Here is a 14,524-nt window from a genome sequence, read left to right as displayed (position 1 = left end):
CACACTCGCCCATATACGAGCCACTGGACGAGAAACAACAGCATAAGGAGGCCAACAGTCCAGAAACTGACCCCACCAAGGAATTATCCCATAGCTTCTCCCCCTCTTCAACAATTTCATCAGAGGGAACCGCAACGAACTCCCCATCCATAACCACTTTATGAAAACACTCAAGCCTAGACGCCACCCCAGAAGATGATCCAAAAAAGCCATGCCAATAATCTGGGCCGAAATGAGCCGAACCACCTGAACAACCGAAATAACCGACCTCGTTGGCCACGGAACGGGTCCCAATCGACCCCAAACCTTGCTCCAACTCAAAACCAAGCTGAACCCGAGTGAAAACCAGTGGGAACGAAGAAGAACTAGAGCGAACTGAAGCTGAAATAGCCTGAACCGGCGCAGAACCGTTGGAACCAGGGCTAAAGCTGTTGAACCAGTCGAAACCATGGCTAACCCAGGCATAACCTGTTGAATCGGAAAAAACGGGTGCAGAATCGGGCGGAATCGGAGCTAAACCTAACAGAACCGACGCCAAATAAGCCGAACTGGATTGAGAAGCCACCGAACTAGACCCCAACAATAGAATTGAGGACCGAGCCGCCCAGACTGAATTGAACCTTCCACAATTATATACCGGACCAAACCGTCACCCTCGAACCCAGACTGGCACAACCCTTCATCACCACTAGCACTCGCAATCGGCCCATGAAAAACCCTAGCGTCTGCAATCCCTTCCATCACACCACCAGCTCCGGAGCCACCTTCCGCCATGGCCGCCAAGGGACTAGCTGGCACCGGCAAAGATTTCCACACCAGCCTAATTGAAACACCACCCCTCCCCTTAGATTTCCTCATAGTGCTAAGCACCGTCTGAACAAACTGACGATTTTAGCCTTCACCGCCGAATCAGAAATAGTCGCCTGAAACGACAGACAGACGAACGTCAATCCCGCCGCTGAATGAAGCCAAACCCAGAAGCGATGAGGAACAACTGAATCAGCCACAATAGACAAAATCGATGGCGTACTGATCAACCGTACTGAAGACGAAAGACTTCGATCAATAGACAACGATCAAGAACCCGCACCAATCACCAGCACCGAAACAATCGATCGTCCACCAAAAAACAATCGCGAAATCCAAAACCCACCGAAACACCACCGTTTCACCGAAAGCCCACCGCCACACCAAAAATCAACCGATCGTCCTGTTAATTCACACCAATTTTGACGCCAAAGCGAAAGCATACCACCACGATCGTCCACCACCACAAACCCCAACCCACCGAACCCACCACCACTCGTTGGTGCAATTCGATCACCACAAGCCAAAGAACTCCTAAACCCATAATCGAAGCACCAATAAAAGAAGAATCTGACTGCAAACCCCACCCAGACGGCCGGAAATCACCGCCATGGAGGAGAGAGAACAGAGAAAAGTTCAACTATGGTTAACGCACTCTTCCTCTTATGAGATGGATATTTATATTCAATTATTTCAATATTTCAAATATCTTTATTATTTTTTACTAACCTTTGGGGGAGAGGCGAGGGAATCTTAATATTACCTACTTGCAGAGTAGTGCAAGCCACTACTAGCTTGCTTTTGTTGGCTTTCTTACCTTTCTCTTCTGAACTTACTGGTTTGGGTTTCTCTTATGGATGTGAACTAAAGACTGACGCAAGAACAGATGTAGCTACATCAGTTCCTTCATCTGGACGTGTAAGTCTATCATGACTTAGTATGCTTCTCGTTATGACTGCCTTACATTGATCTCTACCATCTCGGTTTCGCATAGGATTCTCTGTGTGTCCCGATAATGTACCTTGTGTTATAGAATTAAGTTAATTCGCTATCTGCCCACTTGCATCTCCAAGTTTCTCGTCGTAGCGTTAGTCTTTGTGATGTATTCTTTCATCATGGCTTCCAAACTCCCATTGTTACCAGCTTACTGATTATTATTTTGCACTCTTTCTTGATTGTACTATTGTGGTGGCAACACATGTTGAGTGGGAAAACCAGGAGCGGTGTAGTTTTGCTTAAATTGTTGAATGGGTGCTTGCGCACTACTACTTGCTCCTCCTGGTTACTCTAAGACAAGTTTGGATGGTGCCTCTAACCAAGGTTATAGGTGTTCGAATATGGATTGAAATCCTAACGGGCACCTTGACCTACATAGTAAAGAAATGTTGGATTAGCTGAACAGTTTCCATACAAGTGGTTATCACCACAACAAACACAAGATATATCGTGAATTTGTAAAACAGGAGAGGTTCAAGAATCACTTATGAAGTAGCTGTTTTGGTAGCCTTCTACATTGTCAGTTGTTTCAACATCTGATTCATAGCCGTCATCTGGGCTTGCATTGAAGCTACTGTTTCTAACTCGAAAATCCCTGCCGATGCTTGTCTCTTTGGTAACGACCTTCCTATTTCTCCTTGGTGATTAATGTCTGTCACTTTATTCAAAATATCAACGATTTCATTGACTGACTTCTCTAACAGTGAGCCTCTGACTGCGGTGTTCAACGAATCCTAGATGGACGATCCAATCCTCTACAAAACTGCTCAATATGCACACATGCGGGCAATCCATGACTCGGGCATCTCCTAAGTAACTATTTGAAACGCTCACAATCTTCTTGAACTGATTCGTTCTCCCTTTGTCTAAAAGACACGACGTATTCTTGAAGATCTGTGTTCCTAGTCAAAGTATGGTACTTTGCCAAAAATTTATCCTGCAGTTCAGCTCAGGTGGTGATAGAATCTGGTTCCCACATTTAGCCATGTCCTTGCCTTGTCCATAAGACAAAAAGGAAACAATTTTACTCTTAGTGCATATTCACAGACATCAGGAAGTTGAAATGCATCAGCAATTTCAATAAAAGATCGGATATGTTAATAAGGATCTTCATTAGTCAATCCTCCAAACTGGCCTATTGTCTGCAACATCTGGAACAAGAATGGCTTAAGCTCGAACTATGCAACATCGGGTAAAGGATTACTTATCCCAAAATTTATGTTATTGAACTCACGAGTGACATAGCTCCATATGGCTACATCTCGGTTATCAGCTCAAATGATCGTATTAGGAACTTCTCCTACTCGGTTTACAAACTCACTTGTCATATCTCTGTTCACAGGTGTATCTTGTAGAAATGGAGGATCTCGTGGATGAGGTGGATTTCGATTCATCTCGATGGTCTATTATTCAACTTCTTCGACTTCGACTTCTTTGACTTCTTCGACTTCTTCGACTTGTTTCTCTTTTTTATGTTCTTTCTTTTCTCAACCTCTACTCACACTTTCTCCTTTTAAGGGTCCTTTTTATTTATGGATCAAAGTTCAACAAACAAAACTCTGTGCTCATACACAACTCCCATATAATAATTAAATTTCAAGACTGTATGAAACAATCACAAAATGAAACAACTCACTTAAAAAAAAGGGTTTTAAAATTAAGTCCACGGCAACGGCATCAAAAACATGTTGGAACATTCTCTACCTCTAAAGGATAAGGAATACGTGCAAGCATACCCGATCACATGTAATTCTCAGAAGCAATCCAATGTCGAATCCTCAGGGACTTGTGCTTTCAAAATCAAGTAATGAAATGAAATGGTTCAAATATGCAATTGTCGTTTATGAAGAAAGTGGTGACCAAAGTTGTTGTTTGGGGTTTAAAATATCAACGAATTTGATAAAACTAGCGTGTTTACTTCTTACCTTAGTTTTGATAGAAAATATGGAAGATACACACTTTCGGGAAATTGCGCCAGCCACAATCTAGCTAAACTTGAGAATATGAGTTCTACTATTTTTGGTTGCTGTAGAGGTTAGGGCAACCTACAATAATATTTCTTTGTGTGATTACAATCAAATAAGGTATTTATCAACTCATTTTCATTTATGGGTCTATGTCTTGGACTGTGTTTTATGGGCTTATGTCTAAGTCACATGTCGAGCATTTTGAAAATCAAATAATTTTGGCTAAGGCATTCAAAAGAGAGGTTGAAAACTAAATTAGTTCATAATTAAATGCAAGGAAATGCATGAAAACATAGAAGAATTAATTTCAATTGAATTTAAATGAATGATAACAGCGTACAAGGAGTGATAGCTCAACCCTCTTCTCTTTCAAGCGCGAGGGGAGTGTAAACCCGACTAAGAACTCTAAAAGAACATAATAGATGAAGAATGAAAGTAAGAACTTTAATTAAAAGCAACACAATAAGTAAAAGTGTGAAAATACAAAGAAAGAACAACTAAAACATAACTCCTATGAACTCCAAAGCTTATGAACGAAAACTACAGGCCAATAATGAAACAAATGAAGATGAAAATGTGATGATTTACTAATGGGGGAGAGGCTCCCTTTTATAGGCCCTTAAAGAGGTTGAATTTCCCACCATTTTAGGAGGAAATGGGTTGAGATTCTCCAAACAACCTCTCATTGACTTGGACTCACGACTTTTGCTTCATTTAAACATATTGGAAATAACCCCCTTCCTCTTCATTAAGTGAAACACACGTTTTGGAGGTTTGACAATGCCAGAAAGCACCAAGAGGCTATAAATTCTATATATTTTATATTATGGAAAGAAGCAATTAAATGTAAACTATACTCCAAAGTTATTAATCAATCTTCGGACTTGGTAGATCTTCCTATAGGAAATAAACTTGTTAAAAGCAAATGGATCTTTAAGAAGAAAATTAGACGAGATGGATCAATTGAAAAATACAAGGCTAGATTAGTGGTTGTAAGTTACACACAAAAACTTGGAATTAACTATTTTGGTACATATTCTCCTGTAACTAAAATAGCCACTATTAAATCTCTAATCGCTCTTGCTGTCGTTCATGACCTATTAATACATCAAATGGATGTAAAAACAACATTTCTTAATGGAGGTTTAGAGGAAGAGATCTATATGACCCAGCCTGAAGAGTTTTTATATGAATCTCCAACATATTCAAATCAAATACAAGTCAACTCAAACTTCATTCAAGACAAAAGCATCAATTATGGATTTTAAGTTCATGCTATATTAAACGAGGCTTCATTTAATACTTTATGGTTACAAAAATCTTGGTTTGCTGATTTAAACTTTAATGTTTGGATTTATGGCGTATTTTTAAATATTTTAAGTCTTACGATTTTTCATTTACTCTTTAGGTTACAATTAGTTAATTGTTGTTTATGGCATTGATGGACTTAAGTGTTCCAACCCTTCAAATGCTCATATGTTACTTGTAAGGACTATTTTTAAGGCTATATATAGCCATGTATGTCAGCCTTGAGAATATAGAATATAAAATCGAGATGTAATGAAATGAGCCTTTGAACCTTTCGTTTAGCCAAGAGCTAATGTATTATGCAATCTAGTGATAGCTTGCATGTTTAGGATCATTCAAGTTAGACTTCCTCTATCTTGCTTGTGGAGTGATTCGGATCTCAAACAAGGAACAAGTTTGATTGGCTTGAGATATTTGATCATCAAGGTAATCTAATTTTTTACTTTCCTTGGGTTGATTCCTTTATCGGTTTCGCGGTTTTTGGGATTGCGTTCTATGGGTCTTGTTTGTTAGCAAGGTTCTTTGATCCAACTCTCAAAGGTTTCCCTGACGACCAACACCAGCGACAGTGGCGTGACGGCTCCTACGACTAGCGGCGTGCTATACGTTATTTTCTGGCGGTTTGGGGTGCAACTGCATTTTTCAGTGGTGTTTGGCGACGTCTAAGTCGATTAGTGGTGCCCACAACCTATAGCACATAGTCTTTGTGGTCCGTACTCCTATTATAGCTGCCAGCAGCATAAGAGGTGGTTATGGAGCGATTCCCTATTGTAAAAAAATGCAAACAAAATAGTTGCTTTATGTATGGCGATTACCCACTTCCATTAGATGCATGATTCATGCTACCCACATCTATCGGAGCTAGATCAAGTCACGAACACCTAAACGAAGTCGACTTCGTGGTAAACGAACTTTAGAACCCCCTATAATTGGTTTCCATGAAAAGAAATAGTCTTATTAAATCTTTATCTTTTATGTTGGCCTTTTTTTTAAAGGATTCATTAGGGTTTGTTATAAAAGCCCTTAAACCCATACTTTCTTAAACTGCTAGACCTAGTTTTCTCTCAAAAAGAAAAATAATAAAGAATAAAAACAAAAATTGTATTTTCTCTCAAAGATCGGTAAGTTTTCTTTTTTCCTCATTGTTTTAGTTTTATTTTTCTTGATCTGTAGTTCTTCAATATAGTTTATTGGGAAAAGTTTTGTATGGAACTTTGCGGAAGCCAAGGATCGTAATACACTTAATGAAGCAATTTAACTAAAATAAGCATGCTGGAAAATAAGATGAAAAAGTTAAAGAGGAAGTGATTAACTTTATACCTTTGAAAACCTCCATTATAACTTCTTCTCCTAACTCAATGGTACCACCAGCGGCAAATCGGTGCTATCCTCGGGTTGATGAACACGGTTGTGGGACCGAATTATGAGTGAAAGCAAAGGGAAAGCACTAATGGCTAGGAGAAAACAATAGAAATTTGAGAGGAAAAATTTTGCACTTATGCTAGGAAGTATTAGTCTTCTCCAAGTGATCTTCATCACCTATATAAAGACCAAATGCATGCAAGAACAAGCCTTACATGACTTCCATTTCAAACCACACTAGCATGTAAAAGATAGGTGTCATTTCCTTGAAGAAACACTTAAAAAACTAATAGTTAGTGGAAAAATCCAACTGAAGTTGGATTTTTCCACTAACTTTATTTTTTAAATGAATCTTTTATAAAACTAATTTTTATAAAAACAAAAATTGAAATATCAATTTTCTATTAAAACAAAAACCAAGCCAAATTAATATGACATATTAATTGGTCTTTGACACCTTAAGTTTTTTAACAAAGATTCGTAAATTTGGAGTTCATTAAGAAGGGTTGTCAGGTTTTATTAAATTTCATCATAGCATTCGTTTTGAATTGAAAATAACTCGTCGGAAGAGATTGCAAGATGAATCCAACCTGACTTATTTCGTTCATGACTGCGCCGTTCACTTTTGCAACATTGAAGTGAACCATCATGTTCAAAACATGCTCCCTTATGGAAGATCACTCCTTCATTCTACATTTGTAAACATACTTAATCGCATCATGCATGATAGATGTTGATGGTTGTCCAAACAGGGCTTGTAAATAGTCCATGATCTCTCTTGCATTAGCTAATGTCTCGTGCTTTTTAGGCAATACATCCAATATACTGGCTAAAATGTAGACACAAGCTTTTTCATTAGCTTTAACCCATTTATCATATGCATCCCGAACTGTTCGGTTTGCATTAAGTGCAGGGGCTGGAGGACACTCCTCCGTTAAAACGAACCTCATATCGTCAATTACTAGCACTGTGTTTAAATTCGATTTCCATATTGTGTAATTGTCTCTGTTAAGCTTATCGGAAGCTGGCAGTTGTATAATTGAAGTAGGCATTACTGAAAAGTGAAAAAAACTATTAGTGAATTGTATAACTCTTAATTATTTCATCCAATATTATTTAGCAAGAAATAATGTACCCATTCATTATTACTTTTGCAATGATACTTCAATGAGAAAAAATAGCCTCCACCAAAGGGCAGTTGACTATTCCTTCACTGATTCAAGACATTCTTGACTGAATACTAACTCTCGAATAACTCTTATCCCTATAGTACTGAGTTATCCTTAATTTGGTCAAGAACTTACTAACACTTAGCAAGTCTTATAAGTGTAGACTCGCCATTTTTGAACTACAGAGATCGGAATCAAACAAGCCTTCGAAGGAGAGACAATTGCTGAAAACGGACCTAAGTAACCGTATCCATTGGGTGGGGTGTCATTTTCCCTTTGGCCATCCTTTTTTGGCCACGAGCTCGGGATAGTGAAGAGGCCGAGCTGTTGGACGTAGACCAGCTTCTCGCGTGCTTCGAAGCGAAAAGGATAGCTAAGAAGTCTGGTCGGTTCTATATGTGCGCAAGGAAAGGCACATGCGGTATAGTTAAGGGGCCGACCTCCATTAAGGGATGGGTGAGGAAGTGGTTCTACGCTTCTGGGGAACGGCTTGCAAAGGACGAGTCAAGACGTTCCTTCTTTGACGTTCCCACTAGGTTTGGGAACCTAGGTATGGAGTAGTTCTTACTTTCGTGATTTTCTTTCCTGTCATTGAGGTCCAACTCGGATTTTGTCTTTGTGCAGTTTCAATCCGACCAGTCCCCGAGCTTACGCAAGCCTCCTTCGACACGTTGAAATATTACAACGAGCATTTTCCGAGGGGTAGGAAGGTCGGAACCTTGGTGACCGACAAGCTGCTGCTTGAGTCCGGGCTGCTAGATTACAACCCTGCAGTTCGTCCCATTGAATCCTCAAGGCGGAACTCCGAATTAGGTATGCCGAGCTTGCTACCCCCTCATTTTCCTCTAACTTTGTGCTGATTTCTTTTCTTTGTTTTACAGCCATGGTTTGCGGGTTTGCGAGTAACGTGAAACGCAAGTCCAAGGGCCGAGCCCATGCTCTTGAGGCCACCAAGAGCTTGAAACCTGCCACTTCTGCTGTGGTAGGGCCAGCCTCGGAAGATCCAGCCCCAGTGATCGAGCTGGAGTCTTCTGGGGTCCTTCAAGGGAGAAGCGCCCCAGGGATCAGACCGAGGCGGTGGACGTCTCGCCCTTGGGCGAGGAGGTGAGGGAGGAAGTCCCTCTGAAGCGAAGGAGGAAGAAGAAGAAGACTAGATCCCCCTTGGAGGTCGAAGCTCGTAGGGTCTTGCCTGCGAGCTTCGCAGATCGGGTGGACGATCCTGAGGCCAGGATGGGCGGGACGTCCGACGTGACAGCACTATTCAGAATCGAGCCGTCAAGTTCTGGGGTGAGGGACCAGGTGTCCCGCATCTCGGCTGCAAGTTTGGACCGCTGCCTCAGAAGAGCGCCAAATTTGTAAGTGACCCGTGGTCCGTCCTGCAGAGGACCATCGACTACGCCGCTGAGGTAAGATTGGTGTCTTCATGTTTGCTTAATTTACCTAACAGGTATCTCGGTCTAACTTTCTTCTTTGTACTTTTTCTCAGGCGTTTGTTGCTTCCGTTCAGTCGGCTCTGGTCGTGAAGGCCGAGCTGGATGGGAGGGAAGCTCTGGCAGCGAGGGAGAAAGAGGAGTTCTCTGCTGCCTTGGAGGCTGCCTCTTTCACCATGAAGGATGAGCTGCTGAAAGGTCACTCTGAGGTGGAAATTTTGAAGGCTGAGGTGGAAGCCAAGGCAGAGCTGCTGAAGAAAGAAGAGGACAGACGCAAGGCCCAGCTCCGAGCTGCCCATGCTATCACCAAGGGCTTGGAGAAGGAGAAGTTCCAACTCCTCAAGGAGAAGAACGACATGCTCCAGGCGCTCGAAGTGAAAGATGAGGAGCTGAAGCATGCGACTGCCGAGCTGGAGACGGCGAAGGAGCATCTCAGCAATGGAGCCCTATTGGAGGAATCGTTCAGGCAACATCCTGACTTCGATGGATTTGCCAAAGACTTATCTGACGCGGGCTTCAAGTTTCTCATGAAGGGCATTGCTTCCGACATGCCTGACCTTCAGATCGATCTCGGTGCTCTGAAGAAGAGGTATGCCGAGCAGTGGGCGTCTGGGCCTAGCGGCACCCCTGGCCCCCAAGCGTTGGTGGATAAGTATGTCAGAGATCTGGAGTCTGACTACTCGGATCTCGAAGAGGACCAGGTCGGCACCACTCATGAGGGCGCTCCTCAAGCAGGCTCTTAGGCGACCACCCTTCAAGAGGCTTTTCGCTGTCTTTCTTCTCTTCTCTTTTTTTGTTTGTAAGTGTCAGGGCAGAGCTGCAAGGTCTATAAGCCTTGGCTCTGCTCTCCATTTAATGAAGAAGCTTTGTTCGTTTTTACTTTGGTGTTGGCAACATCTTTCCTTTCTTTGCTTTTTCTTTGAACTGTAGCCAATGTCACCTCGCACCTCTTACTTTTGAGGTCGCGCCTTCAATTAAAATAATAGAAAGTTTGAATTTGAATCTCTGTCTAGTGTTCAATGCATTGCACCAACTCTGGATTTTTTAACATCGCACCCTTAACTTAAAAACGTTAAAAGGCTAAAATCCTAAGTCCGTAGCTGTTCTTCATATCGTACATCGTACCCTCAGGTTCAGAGGCTTGATCATTTTGAACTTTTCACATCGCCCTTTACCTTGAAGGTTTGAATTTTAAGTTCATCACTGGTTTTGGCATCACACCTCGTACCCTTAGGTTTTGGAGGATTGAATTTTTACCGACTGCTGGAATGTGATCATGTGGGAGTCCGTGGCCCCCATGTAATTTCTGGTCGAACTCGGAATCATGAAATTAAATCATCACATTTATTCCGATCACAATCCCATTGAAACAGTTTTTACAGATCCATTGAAAACCATTTCGGCATTTCAAGGATAATAACGTTTGAGGTGCTCTGCGTTCCATGGGTGCGCGAGGACGTCTCCTTTCAGATCGGCCAATATGTACGTCCCAGGTCGGACTATTCCCTTGACCACAAACGGCCCCTCCCAGGTCGGGTCAAGGGCACCCACATGGGTTTGGACCTTCCTTAAGACCAGATGTCCTACTTGGAAGGTCCGAGGTCGAACGCGAGCGTTGCAGTGTCTGGCCATTCTGCCCTGATATTCCGCCAGGCGTAGCTGGGCCATTGCTCTTCTTTCTTCCAACAAGTCGAGGTTGAGGACCAGCTCTTCCTCATTTGCTGTAGGCTCGTAATGCTCTACTCTGTCAGATGGCATGCCGATCTCATCCGGGACTACAGCTTCGGAGCCGAAGGCCAGGGAGAACGGGGTCTCACCCGTCGATTCTCTTTGGGTGGTCCGGTACGACCATAGAACCTCTGGTAGCTCCTCGGCCCACCTGCCTTTCTTGGAGCCCAGTCTAAGTTTGATGCCTCGCTTGATGATCTTGTTGACTGCCTCCACCTGCCCATTTGATTGCGGATGTGCGGGGGACGAGCTAAGGTGACCTATGCCAAGCTTGCTGCAAAAGTTTTTGAACTTTGCGTTGTCAAACTGCTTCCCATTATCTGTCACAATGGCCTTCGGTATACCAAAGCGACATACGATATTTGTCCATACAAAGGACGTGACTCTGGATTACATTATGTGGGAGAGTGCATCGGCCTCGGCCCACTTTGTGATGTAGTCCACAGCAACCACAGCGAACTTGGTCTGGCCTTTGCCCAAAGGGAAAGGACCAATGATATCTACACCCCACTGCGCGAATGGCCACGGGGCCGAGATGGGGGTGAGCAGCTCGGGAGGTTGGTGGATTATGTTTCCGTAGCGTTGGCAATTTTCGCAAGTTCTAACAAACTTCTTGGCGTCCTGGCTGAGGGTCGGCCAATAGTATCCTTGTCGGATCACTTTGGCTGACAGCGACCGGGCGCCTGAGTGATTGCCGCACACTCCTTCGTGGATTTCTCTGAGGACGTATAGGCCCTCTTCTGGGGTTAGGCATTTCAATAGAGGCAGGGAAAAGTCGCGTCGGTACAACGCTCCACTTCGGACCACGAGCTGAGCTGCTTGCCTTGCCAACCTTCTGCGCTCCTTGGGGTCTCGTGGTGAATTGCCCCTAATAAAGTCCACAATCGGATCCATCCATGAGGACTCTGGAGCGTCGATCTCCATCAGATCTGGCTCTGAGATCGAGGGATTATCTAAGATCTCGACGGGGACCGACCTGGCCAGGTCAGTCTTGTACGCTGACGCTAACTTGGCCAAGGCGTCGGCATTAGAATTTTCTGCTCGGGGAACCGGGCTTACTTCGTATGCTCGAAATTGAACGAGGTACGATCTGACCTTGCCCAAATACTTCTCCATTCGGGAGTCTTTGGCTTGGTACTCTTCCTTGATCTGGCTCACAACCAGCTGGGAGTCGCTGAAGACCTTAACACAAGAGGCCCCCAATGCTCTAGCGATTCGCAGACCGGCAATAAATGCTTCATACTCAACCTCGTTCTTAGAAGTCCGGAAGCCGAACCGCAAGGCATACTCAAATCGCTCGCCTCCGGGTCCGAGCAAGAGGACCCCGGCCCCGCACCCCTTCTCATTGGAGTATCCGTCGACATAGATTGTCCATGGTAGGTCGGACTCGCTCAGCTCAGAAGGTGGTGTGAGCTCGGCTATGAAATTCGCCGCTGCTTGTCCTTTCAACGCAGTTCTGGGTTCGAACTGGATGTCGTACTCACTTAGCACCATTGCCCACTCCATCAGGCGTCCAGAAGCTTCTGGCTTATGGAAGATGTTTTTTAGGGGCAAGTTAGTGAGCACCACCACAGTATGGGCTTGGAAGTATGGTCTAAGCCGTCGGGCCGAGGTGACTAAAGCGAGAGCCAACTTTTCCATTTGAGGGTATCTGGTCTCGGCTTCGGTCATAGCCTTGCTTGTGTAGTAGACCGGGTTTTGCCGCGCTTTCTCTTGCCTGATTAGGGCCGAGCTGACGGCACTGTCAGACACTGCTAAGTAAAACTGGAGCTTGTCCCCTGGCAGGGGCTTGGCGAGCAAAGGTGCCGAGCAGAGGTAGCTCTTCAATTGCTGAAATGCTTGCTCGCACTCCGCTGTCCATTGAAACGACCCTTTTCTTTCGTAGTACTTTGAAGAAAGGAAGGCACTTATCTGCCGATCTTGAAACAAACCTGTTCAGGGCCGCAATCCTGCCATTGAGGCACTGAAGCTGCTTCAGCGTCTTAGGTGCCTCCATCTCGAGCACGGCTTTAATCTTTTCGGGGTTGGCCTCGATCCCCCGGTGGTTCACCATGAAGCCAAGGAATTTTCCCGAAGAGACTCCAAAGACACATTTAGCTGTGTTGAGCTTCATTTGATATGTCCTTAGAACCTCGAAGGCTTCGGTCAGATCGGAAAGATGCGACTTAGACCGCTTGCTCTTGACGAGCATGTTGTCCACATGCACTTCCATATTCCGGCCGATCTGCTTGGCGAACATTTTGTTCACCATTCTCTGATAGGTCGCTCCTGCGTTATTTAAACCGAAGGGCATGACCTTGTAACAGTACAGACCTTGGTCTGTTATGAATGCGGTATGATCTTGATCTGGGACATGCATCTTGATTTGGTTATACCCAGAGTAGGCGTCCATGAAGGTGAGCAGTTCGTGCCCGGCTGTGGCGTCTACGAGCTGATCAATCCTCGGCAGTGGGAAGCAATCTTTCGGGCATGCCTTATTTAAGTTCGTAAAATCTACGCACATTCTCCACTTTCCGTTAGATTTTTTAACTAATACAACATTGGAGAGCCACTCGGGATACGAAATTTCTCTTATGTATTCAGCTTTCAAAAGTTTGCTAACTTCCTCAACAATTACATCACTCCTCTCCTTGTTTATAGGTCTTCTTTTTTGCTTTACAGGTCAGAATGATGGATCTATGCTGAGGCCATGCGTCATAATCTTTAGGTCAATGCCAGGCATGTCCTCGTGAGACCACGCAAAGACGTCCGAGTTGGATCTGAGGAAGTGGATCAACTCCTCTCTGTCGGTGGCCCCCAGCTTGGTTCCTATGCTTACTTGTTTCTCGGGACTAAGCAGAGGAACAAGCTCGAGCTCCTCAGTGGGTGCGGCAAACTCCCTCATCGACAGGTCAGCCTCGAACTCGAGCGTCTCATCCCCACTGGCGAGAGTTTCGATGGCGCAGACCGATAAGCCTTTGAGCGCGGAGGCATAGCACTCCCTGGAAGCGGTCTGTTCTCCTCGGACCGTGCCCACGCCATTGGGGGTGGAATACTTCAAAACTTGATGAAGTGTTGAGGGAATGGCCCGAAATGAGTGGATGATGGGTCGCCCAAAGATGGCGTTATAGGCCAATCTACCGTCAATTACCACGAACTCGGCCATTTGGGTGACCTGAGTTTGGTCCTGCCCAAGTGTGACCAACCAGTCGATGCAACCCTCGGGGATGACCGATTCTCCAGAGAACCCAACCAGCGGTGTCAGGCTTTTCTTCAATTGGGACCTCGTCCATCCCAGGGCAATGTAGGTCGGTAAGGACAGGATGTTAGCAGATGCGCCTCCGTCTACCAGCACCCTCATGACCACCACATGATCAATCAAGGGAGCGATCACAAGTGCATCATTGTGGGGCAGGTGGACCTCCTCGAAGTCTGCACTGTCGAAGGTGATTGGGCAGGTCGGCCTCTGCTCCTTGATGATGCACACCTCGCGTCTGGCTGCACGAGCTAACTCCTTTCTTTTCTGTCCGGACTGACCCCCGCTTGGCCCTCCGAAAATGGTATTGATGACCGCAGGTCGGTCAGTGCGCCGGGGCGGCATCCTCGAACGCTTCCGCTCTTCCTTTTTCTCTACCGAGCTGGTCCTGGGCTTTCCTACAAATTTCTTGAAGTAGCCATCTTGAATTAGATCCTCAATTTGGCGCTTCAACTCCCAGCAGTCCGGCATGTTATGGCTGTGCTCCGGGGCTCCTCGAAGCTTCTCAGGACGTTTGAGTAG

The 14,524-nt window shown here is 44.7% G+C and overlaps 1 pseudogene; it reads right to left on the bottom strand.

The window, feature by feature from the left end:
• Positions 1-6,949: 6,949 nt before the first annotated feature.
• Positions 6,950-7,492, bottom strand: LOC148212996 (uncharacterized; annotated as a pseudogene).
• Positions 7,493-14,524: the final 7,032 nt, after the last annotated feature.

Source organism: Momordica charantia (assembly GCF_013281855.1).
Source record: "Momordica charantia cultivar OHB3-1 chromosome 2 unlocalized genomic scaffold, Mcharantia_2.0 BLBB01000002.1, whole genome shotgun sequence".
Lineage (NCBI taxonomy): Eukaryota > Viridiplantae > Streptophyta > Magnoliopsida > Cucurbitales > Cucurbitaceae > Momordica > Momordica charantia.
The sequence above is the reverse complement of the archived record's forward strand: the minus strand, read 5'-3'. Positions and strand labels throughout refer to the sequence as shown.